Source organism: Buteo buteo, chromosome 4 (genome assembly GCF_964188355.1).
Source record: "Buteo buteo chromosome 4, bButBut1.hap1.1, whole genome shotgun sequence".
NCBI lineage: Eukaryota > Metazoa > Chordata > Aves > Accipitriformes > Accipitridae > Buteo > Buteo buteo.
The window spans coordinates 13,455,554-13,476,194 of record NC_134174.1 but is presented as its reverse complement, the minus strand read 5'-3'; the positions used below and the strand labels follow the sequence as shown (position 1 = coordinate 13,476,194).

At 38.8% G+C, this 20,641-nt stretch overlaps 1 protein-coding gene across 2 annotated transcripts in view; it reads left to right on the top strand.

Moving 5' to 3' along the window:
- The window catches only part of PTPN12 (protein tyrosine phosphatase non-receptor type 12), an 81,515-nt gene that overhangs the window by 9,253 nt on the left and 51,621 nt on the right, over positions 1 to 20,641 (top strand). Inside the window, exon 2 of one of the 2 annotated variants that reach the window (XM_075024764.1) lies at positions 1,333 to 1,415. The exons of the other annotated variant lie outside the window; for it this stretch is intronic. The gene's annotated coding sequence lies outside the window, so the exon portion shown is untranslated. The remainder of the gene's footprint in view (positions 1 to 1,332; positions 1,416 to 20,641) is intronic. 2 annotated transcript variants of the gene reach the window in all.

Here is a 20,641-nt window from a genome sequence, read left to right as displayed (position 1 = left end):
CTATCTTTGAAAAACTGGGTTCCTGATTCAAAGGATGCTACATGGGTTTGCTGTCTTTTAAGTGTTCAAGTGACTTGCCAGTGTAGGTTATGCATCATGTTGAAATGACTGATTGCTGTGGGAACTGTACAGCTCTTGAGAAGCCTGAGTGGTGTTCCACTCTGTCCTAAACGTTTCACTTCTTATTTGACCATATCTGACTCTAATGCATAACCTGGCAGTGGAACACTGTCTTTTTTTCCTCAAGGCACTCAGTGTTCTGGTAGCATATATGGTGCTTGGGTATAGCTTCCTACTTAGACAGGTTTTCTTATTGGATTAGCTGTCCAGTATTTGCATGGTTTTACTGTGCAAACTGAGAAATTAACATAAAAAGCAGAACAAACAAAGAAAAATAGTGATATGAATAGTGCATTGCATTTAGACTGTGGATAGGCTGGGTTTGTAAGTTGATGACTAGCTGCTCTGTGAGTAAAATTGATCATGGGGATTCTTCAGTGGTAAGTGTATTATGTTCTGCATTTTTGCAGTGCATAACTTTTTTTTTTACTGCTTTTCCACATGTAGAAAATAAGTCTTCATTCTTCCTTTATTTTCTACTTGAGTCTTTGCCTTCCTGCATAGGAAGTAGGATTACAACTGGAGGCTATGCTTTCATTATTAGTTATTCCCTCATGTATATTCTGATAATTTTAGCAAATAGGTAATTGTTAATTGAAATTAATACAGTTGTCCAGTAGGAGTACTCAAGGGAATCATTTAGCTCAAAATAAAGCTGGAAAATGAAATACTATTCTGGAGGGAAGGGCATATGTAGGTGAGTTTAACTGCTTCAAAAACCTGAGCATTCCCGCAGAACTGAATTAATTATAAATTGCCTATAGGGCAGCGCCCCTATTGCACAAACTGCTAAAGGAAGGAAATAATCTCTTAGATATTGTGAGTCTTCTCAGATAGCTCTAAGTATTTGACAGTTTCTTGTAAGACTTCAATTTTTAGTAGTATAGGTGGTTAGGCAAAGCTGTGTTGATTTTTATTATGACCAAATTAAAATGTAAAACTAATTTTAACTCATTTCCTGTGGCGTTGCAGAAACATAACTGTGTGTAAATATTAATGGACATATAGGGAACTAGATTTAAATTTTAATACAGAAAAATGACTAATTTTAGTCGGGTGGAAGGATCTTGGAAAGTACTTCAGGCACACATTGGAATTTATTTTAGTAAAGAAATGTGTTGTTTTATAGATACTTTATTTTTCTGTTATTCCTACTTAATGAAGAGTAGGCCCAGAAGGGAGAAATGTAACCTACGTTGTTTCCTTTAACAGCCTTTTGCTATAAAACTGGAACAGAGGATCTTTGCACTGAAAGCTTTCGACATGAGTCCCTTTTCCAGACTGAATGTTCTGAAGTAAGTTGTCAGTTAAGCTGGGTGTTAAGCCATATAGTCACTCACAAATCGACTGCAACCTTTTATATTATCCTTCTAAACAGAAGAGCTTTTCCAAAGGCTATTCCACAGAACTGCTGTGGGAATTGCCCTGATATTACGTAGCAACATTGCTCCAGTTGCTTCTTCAATTGGTGCCAGATATTTTCTTAATATTTTGATTATCATGATGAAATTTGAGTTTTCATTTCTTTTCTTTGTTTTGTGTTTGGGGTTTTTTTTTTTGTTACAGTGAAAATGCAGCCTGCAAATTATTTAGGATGTCAACTTCCCATTTTTGTTCTGAAAAGAACAGGTGGAAACTTGTGTATGTGAAACTGTGGCAGAGAGAAGCCTAGTTGTATTTCTTACAGGTTACAGAAATCTGTAGCCTGTTAATGAATGATTTAAGTTGAGAGACCAATAACACTGAAAAAAAATCTGTATCCTAAAGTCAACAAGCTGTTGCCATAAATCCGTATATAAACTGTGATTTCCTAAAGGGAAATAATGTTTGCTTCTAAAATGCTAGCTAAATCCATAACTAATTCTAATATGGAATAGCCTGAATGAGAGCTTACATTAGGTAACTTACACGTTATTAAACACTGTAGCATTTTTTGTGCAAAGCTATAGCAATGTATCTTTCTGGTGCAGCATTTTATAAAGCATTAGCACTGTTTAAATTGGTGATTGTGTGAAAATGAAGCCAGCATCCTGTTTGTACAGTCTTATAGCATACATAATAGGCTTCCCTTCCTGTATTCATAGAAAAAATATTCCGTGTCTGGTAAAGTAAGTGAACAGTGAAGAAAGTATGTGGATATAAAAACCTCAGTGATGATATTTTTAGCTCTTACAGATGAAGATAACTTCCAGACCTATTAAGCGTATATCAGGCCAGGATGTGTTTAGAAGTAAGAAAAGTAGCAATGAAGTAAAAAGGGAATTCAGTGCAGGGATATAATTAAGTTGTGAACTGATCTATTTCTAGAGGGACAGTACCTTTGAACTAAAAATGATTTTAGTCAGGTGAAGGATCTCGTAGGGCATGTCAGGGAGTCACTGGACTTGGCTTTGGTAAATAAATGCAAAAATGAGTTCCTTCTATTCTTGCATTTCAGTGCCATGTCCTTTAGATTTTATGGGGCCAATGTATTACTTTAAAACCTCCAGAACTTGGTTCTGAAGTCTGGAGTTTCCTGAATCATATACTGATGGTGTAGATTTTCAGGTAGCGTTCCTTGCAAACTATTCCAAGATAAGTGATAACAACACAGCAGACAATATTTACTTTTAAGATTTGTATGATTTTTTTTTCTTTCCCCGTTAACAGATTCTTGCTAGTGTGGTATTGGAATTTAGTGTTTATTGGTAACAACTGAAAAAGTGAAATGTTATGTTTGTAGGAATGTAGCTTACAAACTTTGTATGTTTGAACTGAAGATTTGTTTGGATAGAGATCACAACCTTCTTCCTGTGGTAGGTCAGCTTAATGGGTATATATGATTGTCATATTGTGTGGAAAGTTAAATACATGAAACTTTTTAATTTATAAACTGGGCGATTTGAAAACCTCCAGAAGAAAGTTGGGGAACTTTGCTTATGCAATGTGTATTGTGAATTTTAAGGATATCTCAAATGCTATGGAGGAAGGATTTTTGCAGAAGAAAAGATAGAAGAAATGCTCGTGTGGCCTTCCTTTTGCATTCATACTGCTGTCTTTTGATTTGTCTGTAGCTTGTTGGATCTAGCTTCTGGACATTGTATAAACAAGATACCCTTTAGGAATTCTGCATTTATGTCAGCTAGTAGTTGAATCATCCCTGCAAAGTGTGTAGTTTTCCACTGGGCATAGTACTTCTGTCAGATCTTATGCAAATTGCAACATGTATTTTTGATTCAATACATCTCAGCTCTGATCTATCTCTTGTGGGTTTTTTGTTCTTTTTTTCTTTCTTTCTTTTTTCCCTCCCTCCCCTTTACTCCTGTGCTTGTGCTACCTTATGCCTGTACTGCTAGAATGATTTCCTTATTTTTTTAAACTATCCATTGTTACCGTTTTTGGAAGACAGAGGCCATTGCATGATGAAACCATGTGAATAAGTTAAGTATATTCACATTTGTCTTTGCCTTGCTTTTAGACTGGAAGCTCTTCAGAACAAGCATTAACTTTATACAGGTTGTTATGGATGTAATGAACTGAAGACAAATGATTGTCTATAGTGCGTTTTCCCTTTTAAGCAGTGCAAGCACTGATTGATCAATTGTTGGCTTATAATAAGAGAGAAGGTATATGGGTGGATTTTTTTCTGGGTTTTTTGTTTGTTTTGTTTTAATTCAATGGTCAAAGGAGAACTGGCTGGGCTATTTGAGCCTGGTTTTAAATTCAGAACAGAATAGCTTAGCCACACATTTTATTGGCTTTATTATCCTCTTAAAGAGAAAGTTAAGTTTGCGAATGTTATCTAGCTCTGATAACCAACGTTTTTTTAATAAGTAAAAATCTTAGAAGTGTGTTAGCTCTGGACAATGGGGAAAGAAGCCTGGGAAGTAGGACAATGAGGCTTAACCAGACTGGTTAAAAGCAACTGCAGGGATTGAAAGGGTTTATCCAAAGCTGTTTTGAATGTAACAGGCTGTTTTCTCTGATGTCTGAAAGTTGGACTTTTTTGATTCTCTTTGGAAATGGTCTTTGTCAGAATCATCATGCATGCTGTTCCTTATGAATTTTCATGTTACTGTTTGTTCATTTCACCAGGATAAATATTCCAGGGTTTGCACTGGGCCAGGTAATATTGCTTATGAATCCCTTTCCTGAAAAAGAGGAATTGTAGTATTGAACTATTATCTAAGCTTGGTTATTACAGAGGTTCCTGGAGACCAAAGCCTAATCTGAGTCTCTTGAAAGAAATGTTGAGTCCTGACAGCTACAAGGGATGCAGTCGACATTCAGAGAGAATAGCAGTGCAGCTTGCATTGGGGTCATGATGCAATCTTCTAGTAAGTAGTGTACTTGAGTGTTCTCACATAATGTACTATTCACTGTAATGCATCTATAAGAAGCACTTGTGTCCTGATAAGATGTTGTGATACTTCACTGCTCCTGTGAATTAATTCACTTTGTCTGTAGAGTATGTATTTCTGTATTTTGCATTTTAAAGCCAGGGTTTAGCAATCCTGTATGTCTCATCCTATTACTTGTCATGCGGTTACTGTCTCTTTAGAACAAATGTGTATTCCTGTCTGGGCTTATTAGCATTAATAGCTGTTCTGGTTACCCAGTGGAATACTGATGCACAATGCTAGCAACTGGGAATGAGAAGAAGGTAGCCTTTAAGGGAAGGCACAATGCAGGGATTAAAGAGGGCATTGCTTTAGAAAAATGCTGCTGTTCCTTAAAGTCAAACTGCAGCAGACACTGCGGTTGAGGTTAAACTTAGCTGAAGCATTGGAAATAAATTGAGATCTTTTAAAGCTATTGATTTTGTTTGGAAGGCTGCCACTTCCATCAGGAGAAAATAAGATTGAGAAACTTGGTTTGTGTCCTACTTATAGTGTGCTTAAATAGTTCTCCTTTAGTAAGTGTGGGGAGTTCTGGTATTTGGAAAGGGTCATTGTTTTTCCCCAGTCCAAACTGCATGCAATATCTAGCCTATTTCCTAGCTAGAAATCCTGCAATAGCAGTCTTCCGCATCTGTAGGAGTTTACAAGTTTGGTTTTTTTCTGACTTAAGGCATATCTGTTTCCACACTGAAAAGCAAGTCACGTAGTTTTCATGGCTGTAAGCAGCAGTACAACCTGTTCCTTTTAAGTTTTTCAGTGCTATGTAGTCTCACTTTCCCAGTTCTTTTTTTGTCTTGTATAAAAGAAACCCACACTTCGCTTGCTTTTAGTATTTTCTATTTTACTTCGTAAAATTTTAGATTCCATTCTTTCTTATCTAGCCTTTCCCAAGAGTAGCTTTGATAGATCTGAGGAAGTAACTTTGGTAATGCAACTTTCCTCATTTCCTGTATTTCATTTACTTTGTCATTCTGAAGAGCCATGACTAGCGGTTTCACAAACTTACATTTCCATTATCTGAAAGTGTAATTAAGTGTTGATTCTCCAATTTTAGATCTGTAAGTTCAATACTCAGTAAAATGCTATGAAGTGTAATTTTTCTTGAGGGAGGTAAAAAAACCATCTTGATGGAGAAGGAAGCAGTGAAGAGTGTAAGTTAGGAGGAAGCTGTTCAAAAACAGGGGGTTTCTTTGTGGAGATTACATTGCATTTTAGTGAGCTAAAACAGGAAGGTATTCGTAGCTTACTTGTGTGCAGGTTAGCAGTCTGCTGCTCCCTCTGTGAGCAAGGTATGTTGAGCAATATACTGAGTTGAAAGAGACAGTAGAAATGTGGAAGAAGTTTTGCTTGTGCCAGGAACTGTCACCAGTATTTTACAAACAAGGCCTGACTCCAGTCTCTGCTGGCAGTGGGCTTTGTGATGCTAATCCACCCACTGCCTCTCTTCTGATGTGTCCACAGTCAGAGTATCTCACCGAGTCACCTTGTTAATTCTGTGGCTTTGCTGAAATGGTTTCCGGTTTTCCAGAATTAGAATGTGAATTTGACCACAACTGTAGTATTTTCTCAGAATTTTTTAAACTGTATCTGTAAACAGAGAAAAGAGGAATACTTCATTTGGTGTTGAGCAACTTTCCTTTTCCTAGATGGGCAATTGTGGGCTGCAGCCCATGTGTCAGTAGCAAGTTACTATATAGACAGCATTTGCTCTGATATGAAGAAGGAATGGCAATAAAGGGGATTAGTGGCTTAGAAATAAGATTAAAGGAAATGGAGTTGAAGTAAAAGGCTAAGACTGATAAGTGATTGATATGTAAAATCTCAATATATAAATAGCTGTTGTCATTGATGTTAACTATTGCCTCCAGTATGATAAAAACAGTCCAGCTAACCTTTGTCCATAAGGGTGGGTATGAAACTCTGTCCTGGTGGTAGTTGAACAGTCTTGCATTGATGAAGAAGCATGGCTCATACCAAACATAAAAAAAATCCCAAAGCTATAGAAGTAGGAAACCCCTCTATCCACATCTTATAATTATCTTAAACTATATTTTTAGTTCTATTTTTTTAGTGATGTTAAAATTAGAATCTGCCACGCATGGTGTAATAGGTATATCCATAACTGGGGAGGAAGATGAGTAGATGAATCTACAGATCCGTTAAGCCAGTGCTGAGTACACCTGTATTTGACCAACCAATAGTTTCAGCATGGTGGATGAAAATACAGTGTAAGACTTACAGGAAATGTCAGAGTTGGAATTTGGCCAGGATGCTGTGTTTTCCTTATTGCTTTTGTTGCTGTTAAAGGACCACTTGTTCATTAAAATTATCAAAACAATTACCTTGGAAAGAGACAGACCAGCAAGCACAGTATTTCTGTAATGCATATATGCTTGTGGGAAGAAAAACCTACACCTCAAGAGCAGCACAAAAGAATTTCAGCCAGTAAGTCAGCTTCATCGGGGGACCAACTTAAGTGCCTCTATGCAATTACATGTAGCATGAGCAATAAACAAGGACTTAGAGGTGTGAGCACACTTGCAGGGCTATGATCTCATTGGCAAGATGGACATGTGGTAGGTGGCTCCTGTGACTGGAATTTTGGAATGGAAGGGTACAGGCTCCTTAGGAAGGACAGGCAGGGGAGATGGGGGTGTCACCCTTTATGTCAGTGACCAGCTGGAGTGCATGGAGCTCTGCCTGGGGATGGATGAGGAGCTGACCAAGAGCTTATGGGTCAGGATTAAAGGGAGGGTGGGGACAGGTGACATTATAGTGGGGGGTCTGCTACAGGCCACCTGACCAGGAAGACTGAGTGGATGAGGCCCTCTATAGACAGATATAGTAGCAGCCTCATGTTCACAGGTCCTCATGGGGAAGTAAACCACGCTGGTATCTGTTGGAGGGACAGCACAGCAGGGCGTAAGCAATCCAGGAGGTTCTTGGAATGTGTTGATGACAACTTCTTTCTCCAAGTGATGGAGGAGCCAACGAGGAGAGATGCTGTGCTGGACCTTGTTCTCACCAACAAGGAGGGGCTGGTGGGGAATGTGGAGCTCAAGGGCAGCCTTGGCTGCAGTGACCGTGAAATGGTGGAGTTCGAGATCCTTAGGGCAGCGAGGAGGGCACGCAGCAAGCTCTCTACCCTGGACTTCAGGAGAGCAGACTCTGGCCTCTTCAGGGCTCTGCTTGGTAGACTACCATGGGATACAGCCCTGGAGGGGAGAAGGGCCCAAGTAAGCTGGTTAATAGTCAAGGATCACCACCTCCAAGCTCAGGAGTGATGCATCCCAACAGAGAGGAAGTCAGGCAAAAACACCAGGAGGCCTGCGTGGATGAACAAGGAGCTCCTGGACAAACTCTGACACAAAAAGGAAGCTTACAGAAGGTGGAAGCAAAGACAGGTAGCCTGGGAGGAATACAGAGAAATTGTCCAAGCAGCCAGGGATCAGGTTAGGAAAGCCAAAGCCCTGATAAAAATAAATCTGGCCAGGGATGTCAAGGGAAACAAGAAAAGCTTCTATAGGTACATCAGTGATAAAAGGAAGACTAGGGAAAATGTTGGACCTCTCCAGAAGGAAATGGGAGACCTGGTTACTTGGGACATGGAGAAGGCTGAGGTACTCAATGACTTTTTTGCCTCAGTCTTCACCAGCAAGCACTCCAGCCACACTGCCCAAGTCACGGAAGGCAAGGGCAGGGACTGGGAGAATGAAGAACTGCCCACTGTAGGAGAAGATCAAGTTTGAGACCATCTAAGGAACCTGAAGGTGCAGAAGTCCATGGGACCTGATGAGATGCATCCACAGGTCCTGAGGGAACTTGTGGATGAAATGGCTAAGCTCTTATCCATCGTATTTGAGAAGTTGTGGCAGTTTGGTGAAGTTCCCACTGACTGGAAAAGGGGAAACATAACCTCATTTTTAAAAAGGGGAAAAAAGGAAGACCTGGGGAACTACAGGCCAGTCAGTCTCACCTCTGTGCCTGGCAAGATCATGGAGTGGATCCTCCTGGAAACTACGCTAAGGCACATGGAAAATAAGGAGGTGATTGGTGACAGCCAGCGTGACTTTACTAAGGGCAAATCGTGCCTGACAAATTTGGTGGCCTTCTATGATGGGGTTACAACATTGGTGGATAAGGGAATAGCAACGGCCATCATCTAGCTGGACTTGTGCAAAGTGTTTGACACTGTTCTGCACGACATCCTTGTCTCTAAATTGGAGAGACATGCACTTGATGGATGAACCACTTGGTGGATAAGGAATTGGCCAGATGGTCGCACTCAAAGAGTTGCAGTTAATGGCTCCGTGTCCAAGTGGAGACCAGTGATGAGTGGCGTTCCTCAGGGGTTGGTGTTGGGACTGGTGCTGTTTAACATCTTTGTCGGCGACATGGGCAGTGGGATTGAGTGCATGCTCAGCAAGTTTGCCGATGACGCCAAGCTGTGTGGTGTGGTTGACACATTGGAGGGAAGGGATACCATCCAGAGGGACCTGGACAAGCTTGAGAGGTGAGTCTGTGCAAACTCATGAAGTTCAACAAGGCCAAGTGTAAGGTCCTGCACATGGGTCAGGCCAATCCCGAGCACAAATACAGGCTGGGTGGTGAGTAGATTGAGAGCAGCCCTGTGGAGAAGGACTTAGGGGTACTGGTGGATGAAAAACTGAATATGAGCCAGCAATGTGTGCTCGCAGTCCAGAAAGCCAGTCACATTCTGGGCTGCATCAAAAGAAGTGTGGCCAGCAGGTCAAGGGAGGTGATTCTCTCCCTCTACTCCACTCTTGTGAGACCCCACCTGGAGTACTGTGTTCAGCTCTGGGGACCCCAACATAAGACAGACATAGACCTGCTGGAGCAGGTCCAGAGGAGGACCATGAAGATGATCAGAGGGATGGAGCACCTCTCCTGTGAAGACAGGCTGAGAGAGTTGGGGTTGTTCAGCCTGAAGAGGAGAAGGTTCTGGGGAGACCATATAGCAGCCTTCCAGTACCTAAAGGGGGCCTACAGGAAAGATGGGGAGGGACTCTTTAACAGGGAGTGTACTGAAAGGACAAGGGGTAACAGTTTTAAACTGAAAGAGGGTAGATTTAGATTAGATGTAAGGAAGAAGTTCTTCACTGTGAGGGTGGTGAGGCACTGGCAGAGGTTGTCCAGAGAGCTTGTGGATGCCCCATCCCTGGAAGTGTTCAAGGCCAGGTTGGATGGGGCTTTGAGCAACCTGCTCTAGTGGAAGGTGTCCCTGCCCATGGCAGGGGGATTGGAACTAGATGATCTTTAAGGTCCCTTCCAACTCAAACCGTTCTATGATTCTATGATTATTGCCATATTGAGGGCAGTTTTCCTGACATTTCTTTGGTTTTGCAGCATAAGATCAAAGGGATAAAACTGTCTTGAGACTTGCTCAGGCAAACAGGAGCTGGGTAGAAGACAGACAGTCCCTTAAAAATAACTTTGTTATAAAACAATGAACAGTTAAAATGATCATAACTACAGTTGTGGTGTTTGGGACAAAGCAATAACAGGAATGAGATTATTTTTTTATCCTTTCCAGGCAGCGTGATACAATCTGCTCTACATCGTTCAATAGGTATGTTCTTAACTGGGGAAGAAGATAAGTAGATAAGATTTTTAGGATCATATGATACTTTATGGTTTCTTCAGAATATTAAAAAATGCTGTAATGTGTCAAATCAAATGTGTACCTAGTCTAATACTTTATTCTGACTGGTAGATACTGAGAGAAAGAATGTAAGACATGAAATGGAGCCATCCTCCCAGTTTCTCTGTGGCAGATTCTGAGTACAAGCTCCCAAACTGTGTACACAGCAGCAGCAGGTTGATGATCACAGGACACCAGGACCTATTACTGCTGTATTGACAGTCAGGATAGTGACAGGTACTGCTACCTGGCATGTTTAAACAGGCCCTGTGCTGCTTGCAATTGCTCTACTTTTTTAGCTCTCTATAATTTCCTTTCATTCAACTTCCTCATTTTCTTTTTTTTTTTTTTTAATGTTCCTATTTCTAAAGGAAAAAGTTGTGGTGAATTTTTTTTTAGCCTTTTCCTGTCTGGCAAAGATACCAGGTATAAGTATGTAGTATTTGTAAGTCATTCTTCTGAAGCTGTGTCTTTAGCCAGGTCCTGTGCTTGCTCAGTTCTGCTTCAAGGTGTTTTTCTTGCTGGGGGATTGAGTGAGATTCTCCAGAAAATTGATCTGATGTCTTTAAAAAGAAAGCAATCTGTATGTTGTACTCCTCTGAAATGCTTAATTTCTTATTTTTCAGCTTTGTAGCCTTCCCAATCTCCTTGACAAGAACCACCAGGTTTCTTGTGGATGCTACCACTACTGTGATTGCTTTCTTGATAGTATAGATCTTATACAATCCTGGGTGGATTAAAATATATTATAGATATTTAGCTTGACTTTTCTCACCTTCCTTTTGTTTGTGTCTCTGCTTTTGTAATGCATGATGCTGCTTCCCCTCTGGCATGCCCTTGCCTGTCAGCACTCCGTAATTTGTAGGGGTGGCATTAGTTTCTGAGTAAGTGGTCCTGCCATCAAGTCTAAGATTCCTTTTCAGTATTCTCCTTTTAGACTGAAATTTAGATGCCCTTGAAGTGGTCAGGCAGTTTGATTAGATGATTGTTGTAGGTCCCTTCCAACTGAAATATACCATTATAAATTTATAGTTTATCTTAATATCTAGATATCATGGAGGTGAACAGAAACGCCTACCCATTTCTTCCTGCAACAGGCACTTAATGTGCCTGAACTTTGACTTCTCTGTCCTTTATTTAGGGTGTGGTGTTTTCATGCCTATCACAGGGGATTTTATGCTGTGCTATAATAACTTATTCTATTGCTTCTGAGTCTAAGCCTCTTCAGGCCTGATTTAAATTTTGGTAGAAGTAGAGCCCATTCTTGTGTCTAGTATATTTTTTTGTCAAAAAGCATTGTTTTGTGTTTTGGGGTATTTTAGGAAATAGGAAGCAGAAATACCTTTATCTTGCAGCCTTTTTATCACCCATTTTCAGCGTGCCTTAATATCTATTGACCAATGTGCTGTACTTTTAATCAGTAATGTTGCATGAAACAGCTCTTGCTCTTTAGCCTCTTACCTTACTGGCTAACCTTTGTGTCTAGGACTACATTTATGTTCTGTGTCTGGTATCCACAAATGTTGCTGTTGCTGACTGCTTCTGTTGTGGCCCAGGTGATGCCCAGGGATGCTTTATAAGAATTTCCTCGTTTACAGTTGACCTGATAACTAAGGACTATCAGCTGCCTTCTTTTTGTTGGGATGCAAGAAGGTCATCTGCCCAGGGGGACACTGACATCTAGTGGATGGGTTCCACAGACACAGGGCAAGCAAACTGCTCCTTTAAGGCTGTCTTTCTTCTGGATTTTACCTAAATTTTGCTTTCGTTTAGATCCTCAGGGTTGTTTGGAAGAAAAAAACGTAGGAGGGGGGGGTGGGGAGCAAAGCCTAGCCAGTTTTGTGTAACTTCTAGGGTTTAAGGAGTAAAGTTTGTGCACTCAAACTAGTTGATTTTTGTTGGTGATGGGGTTGGGATTTTTTTTTTCCTCAGTCAAGTCACCTGCATGTGAGCCTCAGATGTTTGTAATAAAATTATTTAAGATACTGCATTCCCTAGTTGTCCTCCCAGACTGTGAAGAAGTTAAGTTACCTGTGTAACATAGCAAGAAGAGGCAGATGTCCCATCTTCTTAACTCTAAGATAGTGCCTCTAAGTTGCCTTCAGTTCTGGGCCTATCCTTTCAGTGAAACTTGAAGCCTAATAATGCGTGGTAGTGTTGCTTTGCAGCTCATCTCAGACGTTTGTTAGTTTAACTGGGAATCGAGTGGCAGGAAAAGTTTCAACAAAACCACAATTTTTCCAGGAATATTCCTAAGTAGAGAAAAGCGCCTAGAAATCAAACTTACTGAAAATGTTCATCAAAATGTTAGTATTGCTTTAAAGACAAACCCAGACATTTCAGTTGAAGTAATAAAATCCAGATTTCTTTATCAAAGAAAATAAACACTGCATAAAGCTTGATAGTTTAATAGTTAAGCATGGCATCTTGTGCTGTCAGAGACAGTTGATGTGAACTGAGTAAATCATTGTGCCTGTGAGCAGTTAACACCATTGCTGCAGGTTGTTTGATCTCTGAGGGTTTAAGTCTTTCTGTACTAGTGTTTGTTAAACAGTAACGTAGTGGGTTTGGTTTTTTTGACCATCTAGTACATTTCTAAATGAGGTTAAAACAAGAGACAGTTTCAAGTGACTTAAACTATGGCTTAAAATCAAAAGAAGCCTTTTGGGCCCCATTTAACAGAGGAAGAGTCAGAGAATGTGTGGACCGACAGTGCTTAGAATGAGGTTGTTAGACTTAAATGTTTGGTGACAGTCTTTAAAAAGGAAAATACTGCTTCCTTGTCCAGAGAAAACATTGAATTTTTCACTGAAAGATGCTAAGGTTATTTTACTGCTTGCTGGCATTCTTTGGTTACAGCGAAAGTATCCTCAAGTAAAAACAGACAATCGCAAGCAAAACCATTAACATAAAAATGAATTCATGTTTTATATAAAATACCAGAAAATACAAAGTAAAGACTATAACACTTTTTCTGTGCTAAAGGGCACTTACGCAATGCAAGCAATAGATAAAGTAGAATATGAATGTTTCTGTCCTAGGAGGAAAATTTCAGTAATTTCAAGTTGAATCAGTTTTTTTAATATCAGACCACAAAGAAAAATAAGAACATACAACCCATCAAAAAAGAAAAATCACAGTCTCAACTGACCTCTTATTTACATTAAGAAGAAAAATAACTTTTATCTCCAGTTGCCTATTGAGAATTTATATTGTTTCATCTCTACAAATTTCCCAGCATGCTGGACTTACTACTGAATACAGATTGTTTATCAGCAAATATCCTGTGTCTTTATTTCCTTGGTGACTACTATAAACACTCATGATTGCCACTTAGTTAATTTATGATAATATGTGTGTGTGTTTCCTTCAATGTCAGTTTCCAATATACAACTTTATTTGGCATTTTTTAAGTTTAGTCTTATTTCTTTTACCCTGAAAGTCTGTCTGCTTACTTTGTTATATTCCCATCTTCCCCTCTTGTTGATTGTTTTCTAGCTTTGTCATCAAATGTCTGTTAGTGTGCTCTGCTTTTCATGAGAACTCATGAAGGAAAATGCTGGATTGGCCTGGGAAGTTGTTTGAGAAACTCTGCTTGTGAAATGCCTTCAGTCAGATGATATTTTTTCCAATATTTTTTCTTGTAAAAAGACTAAAGAGACTCTTGGCTCACCTGAATTCTTGTAAAAATTCACATGCTCTTCTTTTGAATTGGCACCATATCAAATACTTATTTGAAGCTCAGGTTAGAACAGCTTCCTTTCCCAAGAAAGGAAGTGGAGTCTTATTACTTTGTCACTTATTCCACATAGATGAGAATTATAGATAAGAATCTTGAGGCTGGATCTGAAGGTATTCCTGTGCATTTCTGTAATATCTGGAAGTAAATCTATCATCTAGAACCCCAGGGGTGTTGAATAAAGTTGTTTGTATTTCAGATAGAAAAAACTTCATGAGGGTTCACTATTGCTTACTAAACAAACTATCAACTTCTACATTCTGGATTGTAAATACTCAGCTTTTTAAAATGATGACAGTTGAGGGTTATTTTAAATTTATCAGCAGCTTGATTGACAAGGCACTTGCCTGAATCAGCTACATTTTACCAGTTTACCAGACTTTAGTACCTTCGTATTTGTTGAAATTTGGCACAGTAGGAGGACTGCATTTCGCAAATTAGCTGTGTAACAAACATAGCCTGCAGGGTACAAACATCAGTGAGAGGCTATTTTAGAAACCTTTATGTGATTGCGTGTATACTTCGTATGAAGTAAACGTTTATCTGCTCCCCCAAATAGAAGAATTTCAGAAGTAATTACATTATATATGTAATAAAGGTATCCTACAAACTGGAAATTAATTTAAAGTTTGACTTGCAACTTTGGTGTACAAAAGGCAATAAAATTTCTATAAAGGCTTTATTTTATAAGTATCAGGAATTTAGGTTCTCAATGCTGGTTTTAAAAGAGCGTGTATACAATATGTTTGTTACTTGACCCTTTAGTTTGATGTGAGCTTTTACAAGTCTTCAGAATTAAAAATTTCCTCTAAAATGTTCCTGATTTAAAAAGGTTAAACTTCAAACTGTTTGATTAAAATGGTATTTTAATTTACTTTTTACTAACTTAAGTGTAGTATTCTTGTCTCTGGGTGTTCTAATGAAATCATGATATATGACTGTGGAAAAGGCAACTATTTCTTTTGCTAGTCACTTTTGGATTTGCATGGCCTTGAAAATACCTGTGATTAAGGTTACCATGGAACTTTATGTTAATGGTATGTCAAATAATATATTTGAAATGGTTATATTCAAGAAAAATCATAGCCTTTACTTTTTGGAAGCACTTTGTTGAACAAAATATGAGGAAATTAAGAAACATTTTCTGTATGAGTGGTAGTATTATAAGGTCATAGAAAATGCTGCATATTTGTCTATGTTACTTTTGTAGAAGGGAACTGCATACGACACAGTATGTGTGCAGAAGGTTTAAGGACTTTTTTTAAATTCAGCAGAAACAAACTAAATGGTAGAGTTGATATTGTTCAGGCATTTAGCAGTATTACTGCTAAGTCTTGAATGTTCAGCCATTAAAACAAAAAAATTAATGGAGAGAAATAATCTAAAATCATGCTTGTGAATAACACTGTCTAGATTTGTTGTTTCTGTACTAGACATTGCTGCTTTGGTTTCATTTGAGTAGTTGCTTTATAGCTCTTTCTGCTGGAATTATGAAAATTTTGTTGGCCATTGCATTCCCTGTTCTATCTCTTTTGAAACCAGAATCGGCATATTCTGGTTGGAAGGTGTGTGCTTTTGAACTGATGGGGACACATTTGTTAGGCAAAAATTACAAATATAAAAAATTATGACACAAAATTCCTTTGCCTATCCATAAATATTGTGCTGGTTATTAGCTAGGGTTATTACAGTTGAAATCTTAGTACAAGTTTGTGTCTTTAATGAGGCTACTTCTTTCTGGCTCTTAAAATGCTATTGAACTCTGTCATAAATGGTCTCTTTATAACTAGCACATTCCTTGGCTTCCAGGCGCAGCCTTAAAGAAGGGGTGAAAATAGTTGTAAGCATGTTTTCTCCAGTTAGTAGAAATGTATTTTCTATTTGATACCTTCTCTTTCCCTTAACATTTCCTTATATATTTCCTGTGTATATGTTACTGCATGGAAGTACTGATTCAGTGCTTGTCAGAAGTTTTCTTTTTTGTATTTATGTCTGGAAAGGTTTTAGACTGTGGCTTTTCGAAGGGGGAATAGTCGTTAAAACCTTGCGGGTGTTCTACTTGCCAATTATGAGCTAAAATAACTATATTAGCAGTATCTTAATCTTGCCTGCTGAATACTGGGGGTTCTAAACTACTGAATGTCTCTACAGATACTGTATTTCTATACAACCCTGCTTCTGAAAAAAAGCTACACTTCTGGGGAAAGATAAAATTGGCATATTTTTATTGGAATTGCTTGCATGTCCAACATCAGTGTATTTAACACTGGACTTACGTCATCACATAGGGATTCAACTGTATGCTAGAGGATGTCATATAGCTGAAAGGAGCAGCACCTTTGACTTCTAGAGATGTTTCAGTAAGGTAATTTGGTCCCAGTTGCAATGTTTCTTGACTGCGCAAACAGCTATGCTTTTTACCCAGAACATTTGTTAGGCTCCAGCTTTTCAGCTTAAAGTCATTCCCAGTGAAAGTCTTACAGGTCAGGAGCTCTGTTTCAGATAAATTGGTAAGACATAGCTGTTAAAAGCCTTGATGCCGTTCTGTAAGGCAGGACATAACAGCTATAGCAGACCCTTTTTGGGGGGGGGGGGGTGTTTATTAAAATGCCTTAAGGCTATTCTCCTGTGCCTTTATTTCTGGCAGCTTTGGTAATGGGGGACCAGCAGGTAGGAAATTCTAGTTTACTTCTATTGGACTGAAAGCTCAGGGTTTCCTGTTTCGGTTGTGGTGCTTTTTTTTCCACCTAGTATAATTGGGCCAAAACCAAACACTGACCTCAAGGAAGTGTGTTCCAAGGCGTGGGAAAAGAGGAAGAGTTTTGCATCTTGTGAAGGAAGAGGGAGAAGAACTTCGGGGTTGGTTTGGTGGAGGATTTTTTTGTTTGTTTGTTTGTTTTTCCTTTTTTAGTGCTGAGCAGACACAAAAGCAAAATATATATATATTCTCCATGGAATTTAATGCCTCATTCCACATACTATGAAGTTACTATGAAGTCACAAGCAAGAAAATGGTAATGACTGTGGGGGGAAGAAAGTTTTGATGGCAATAGATTATGAAATTTCTCAGGGAGAATTGATGTGGTTAAACAAACTAAACATTCTTCAAGGACAGAGGCTTAGCTGATATCTATTTAGATCCTTGTATTGCTTGATTATATGAATTGTACCTGATCTGTATTGGCTATACAGCTTTTCCTTTGAATGCTTGTCACAAGGTGCTTTTGACTGTTTAACGATGTTATGTCTGTTAAGGCATGAGCACTGAAACCGAAGAGTTGTAGAGTCATAACTGACAGTGACTGGGCCAGCCCCTCTCATGTAGCCCTGAAAAAAGCATAGGTTACATTCCTTTTAGCTACCTGATTAAGCTGGAATAAAACCTCTTGCCTTCTGGGTGTTTTTTGTGGAAGAAGTCTCAACTTGCCTTTAGATAATTTCTTCTGTGCTTCCATGGGCTGGTCCTGGGGATGCTATTACTTTGATATCTATTCTTATTAGGTCATAGCTGTTGGGCTTTGACTTCCATGAGAAACTTTCAATCTGGTGTAAGGGAAGTAGGACAAGTATCTTTATTTCAGGTGAAGGGCACACTCTGTAAAAGCCTTCACTTAGTTCAGATGTTGCACTGACAGTGTCAATGTCACATCCAGGATGTCAAAATTTGTTTGACTTCAGAGCTAGTCTGTCTAGATAGAGTGGATGGTAGTGCGCGCTTCTCCTGGATGGTCAAAGGGTGGCTCTTGAGAGAAGGTTTACCTGGACCTATACCAGTTTTTGCTTTTAAAACAAACAAACCAACCCCAGTTCCAGCATCAGAGTGGAAAGTTCATCCCAGCTGTCTCATACTTGCTCTGAGACTTGCTCCTGGCAAGACTTTTCAGCAAGGCTCTGCTATGGCAGGGTTGGTGTTGCGGGTTTACTTCTGCTTGCTTTTGCAAGATGAGAGATGAGGTGGCCACTTAAAACTGTTCTCTCCATCTTTTCATTTAAGGCTAAATCTCTGCTTAATATCAGTGATTCTGCTTCTGGTTACTGTCTTACTGAGCAGCTCAAATCTTTGGGACCATAACAAGATTGAGCAATCTTCCTTTTGGTTTTGGACACTCTGGATTCGAGATGTTTGTGCACACTCCCAACTGACCTGTTATTGTCACATTGCTGAATTCCCCCAGAGATCTGAGGGCTACCATAGTCTAGGGTGAGATACGTAGTTTTGCTCTGCTTACACTGTAAATGCCTGCACTGATTGCACGTATAGATGACATCTCGGTGAACAGCTACAATGCGTAACCTTTCCTGTTGTCCCCTACGTGTGCCTAAACCCTGTTTTGTAGGAAGCTGTTATGTACCCTTGTTATGTGATGGTACAGTAGTTTCCTGCTGCAAAGGAAATACGCATGTAATGAAAACTGGACTGAGTTTGACAATTCTTTTTGCAAGTTATTTATAGCCATTATATGATAAGACTTCAAATTTCTGACTCAAACCTGAATGTAGCTCAACCTAAATGAGGCATAAATATGCATCCCTCAGTTTCTTGAACAAATCAGCAAAACTGATAAAATGCTGGCAGTAAAATTGTACAAGAACTACTAATACAGTTGATATCTACAGTGTTGTGACAAAAAGGTCTGGAGGTGGGGAAAACTGTCTTTTGCTTCCTTATTTCCAGATGTTTTGTATTCAGTAGATTGGTATGCATACTTATTCTGCGAGTTTTAAGACTTTAAACATTTTTAGATATTAGTAAATTTTTTTCACATAAGAAACAATCGTCATTCATTTCCCCCCAAAATGAATGGTGTTAGTTGTCTTAAAAAAATTGCAGAAAATTGTATGAAGGACAACTCAAGCCTTTAGTTACCATCTTGACTTGAAAGTTCAACTACTTGCGAAAAATGAAACAGTGAGGAGACTGGTATAGAAGGCTTAAATAGGAAGATGGCATATTTTATATGCTACAGTTAATTGAGGTTTTTTACTGTATTTAGTAGCTGTTTTCTTCAGTAACGAGCTGCTGGATTTTTTGCAGATATGTTGATTGAATCCATTGAAACATTTCATCAACTAGAATGTTGTAAAAACATTATCTTAAAAATTATTTGCCATAGCTTTCTTTAGGAGCATCTTCACTTTTAATCACATAGCAAGGTGAGATGAGTAAGAGCTGTGTATGTTCAAAGAAAGATTTAAAGGGAAAAATCAAGATTAAATGCGATGTTTTTTAATATACTTGTGCTGTCAGCATGCACAGAACCACCAAAACCTGGGACTGAAGGAATAAGAAGAAAATAGTGAATCCAGTAACTTGGAAATCATGCTTTTAAGCAGGGGGGTTCCATGGTTATGAGTTTTGTTTCTCCCTTTGTTTCTTTAACTGCTTTGCTTCCTTATACTGTTTGTGTTTATATTGTTGGGTCTGAAAATCATCTTGTTGCAAAATATCTGAGGCTTATTTCTGTTTTAGAATATCAAGAATTGTTCCTGAATTGCTTTAACACTGTTAAGAAGCCTATTATTTGTAGTGAGTGATAATTTTAAATGCCTTTTCTGTTTCTGCATCAAGACATGCTTCCTAGCCTTCAACCCAAAGCAGTCAATTTTCTAATCACATGGTTTCAGACTAATAGAAGTTTTTGTTCTTCACTCATAGCTTGTAACTAACTGTCACTGCTGTGTTGTCCTGCACATTTTCACTTGATGTAATGTGTTCATAATGGTCTCTGCAATAAATTGAGTGTGCTAAGGAAACAGTATGGTCAGAGATAGAAAGTTACAAACCCAGTTCTTATATGTGTAATGAGTATGCTGCAGAGCTTTCTAGAATATCTTAGCACATACATTAGTAACTTACTAACTAAAACTTGAGTATGCTTTAGTAATTTAATGTTTTGCTTTGTCTGCTTATATACTTGCTCATCAACAAACCACAGATCTCTTTAGTCCTCCATCCTTGTAAAACTAGCCCATTACTGGCAGTATGTATGTTGCTTAACTATTACTCTGAACATAGATTAACTGCAAATGTAATTGATAATACTGCTAATTTAATGGGATTAACATGCAGATAGTATAAAAATAGTTTCAGAAATGAGAGAGAGAAAAGGAGACTTTTGAAGCAATCAGCCCATATTTTGATATGTCTGTAAAGTTATCTTTAGTTATTAGCAGTGTGGGAGACATGGCTGGTTCTAACATCTTTGTTAGGGAATACACAGGTTTGGAAAGATGGAAAACATTGGTCTTAACTCTGACAGTACCTAATTCTTGAGAGCATGCTGTCATTTTTTTTTTTTACCTGTTCCCAGTTTTAATGTGATACTGAAGAAAGTAGGATGTACTCCTTAACTGGCTCCTTTCAGTATTGTTATTGTCTTCATTGAATGATGCTTCTTTATTGGATATGAATCTCCAATTAATGCCACCGAATGAGTTCCCCTCCTCCCTGAGAAAATACCAAACAGAGTTAAGATATTATAGAATACACCATACCGTCTAGTACTGACATGGTGCTGTTCTCAGTTTCCTGGGTAATTCTGGAGGGATTTTTCTTTTATGTGGTTCACACAAGCCTCCTTGAACACAGTGGGGTTTTTAGACCTGTCATTGTCCTGCTATGAAACACAGAACACAGTGCTCCCAAGGGACTTAGTTACCAGGCTGGTCTATTAATCACTTCAGCAGATGTTCCCTTGGAGCACTTAGAGTTTGAGAGTTAGTAGGTCTCAGTAGAAGAGA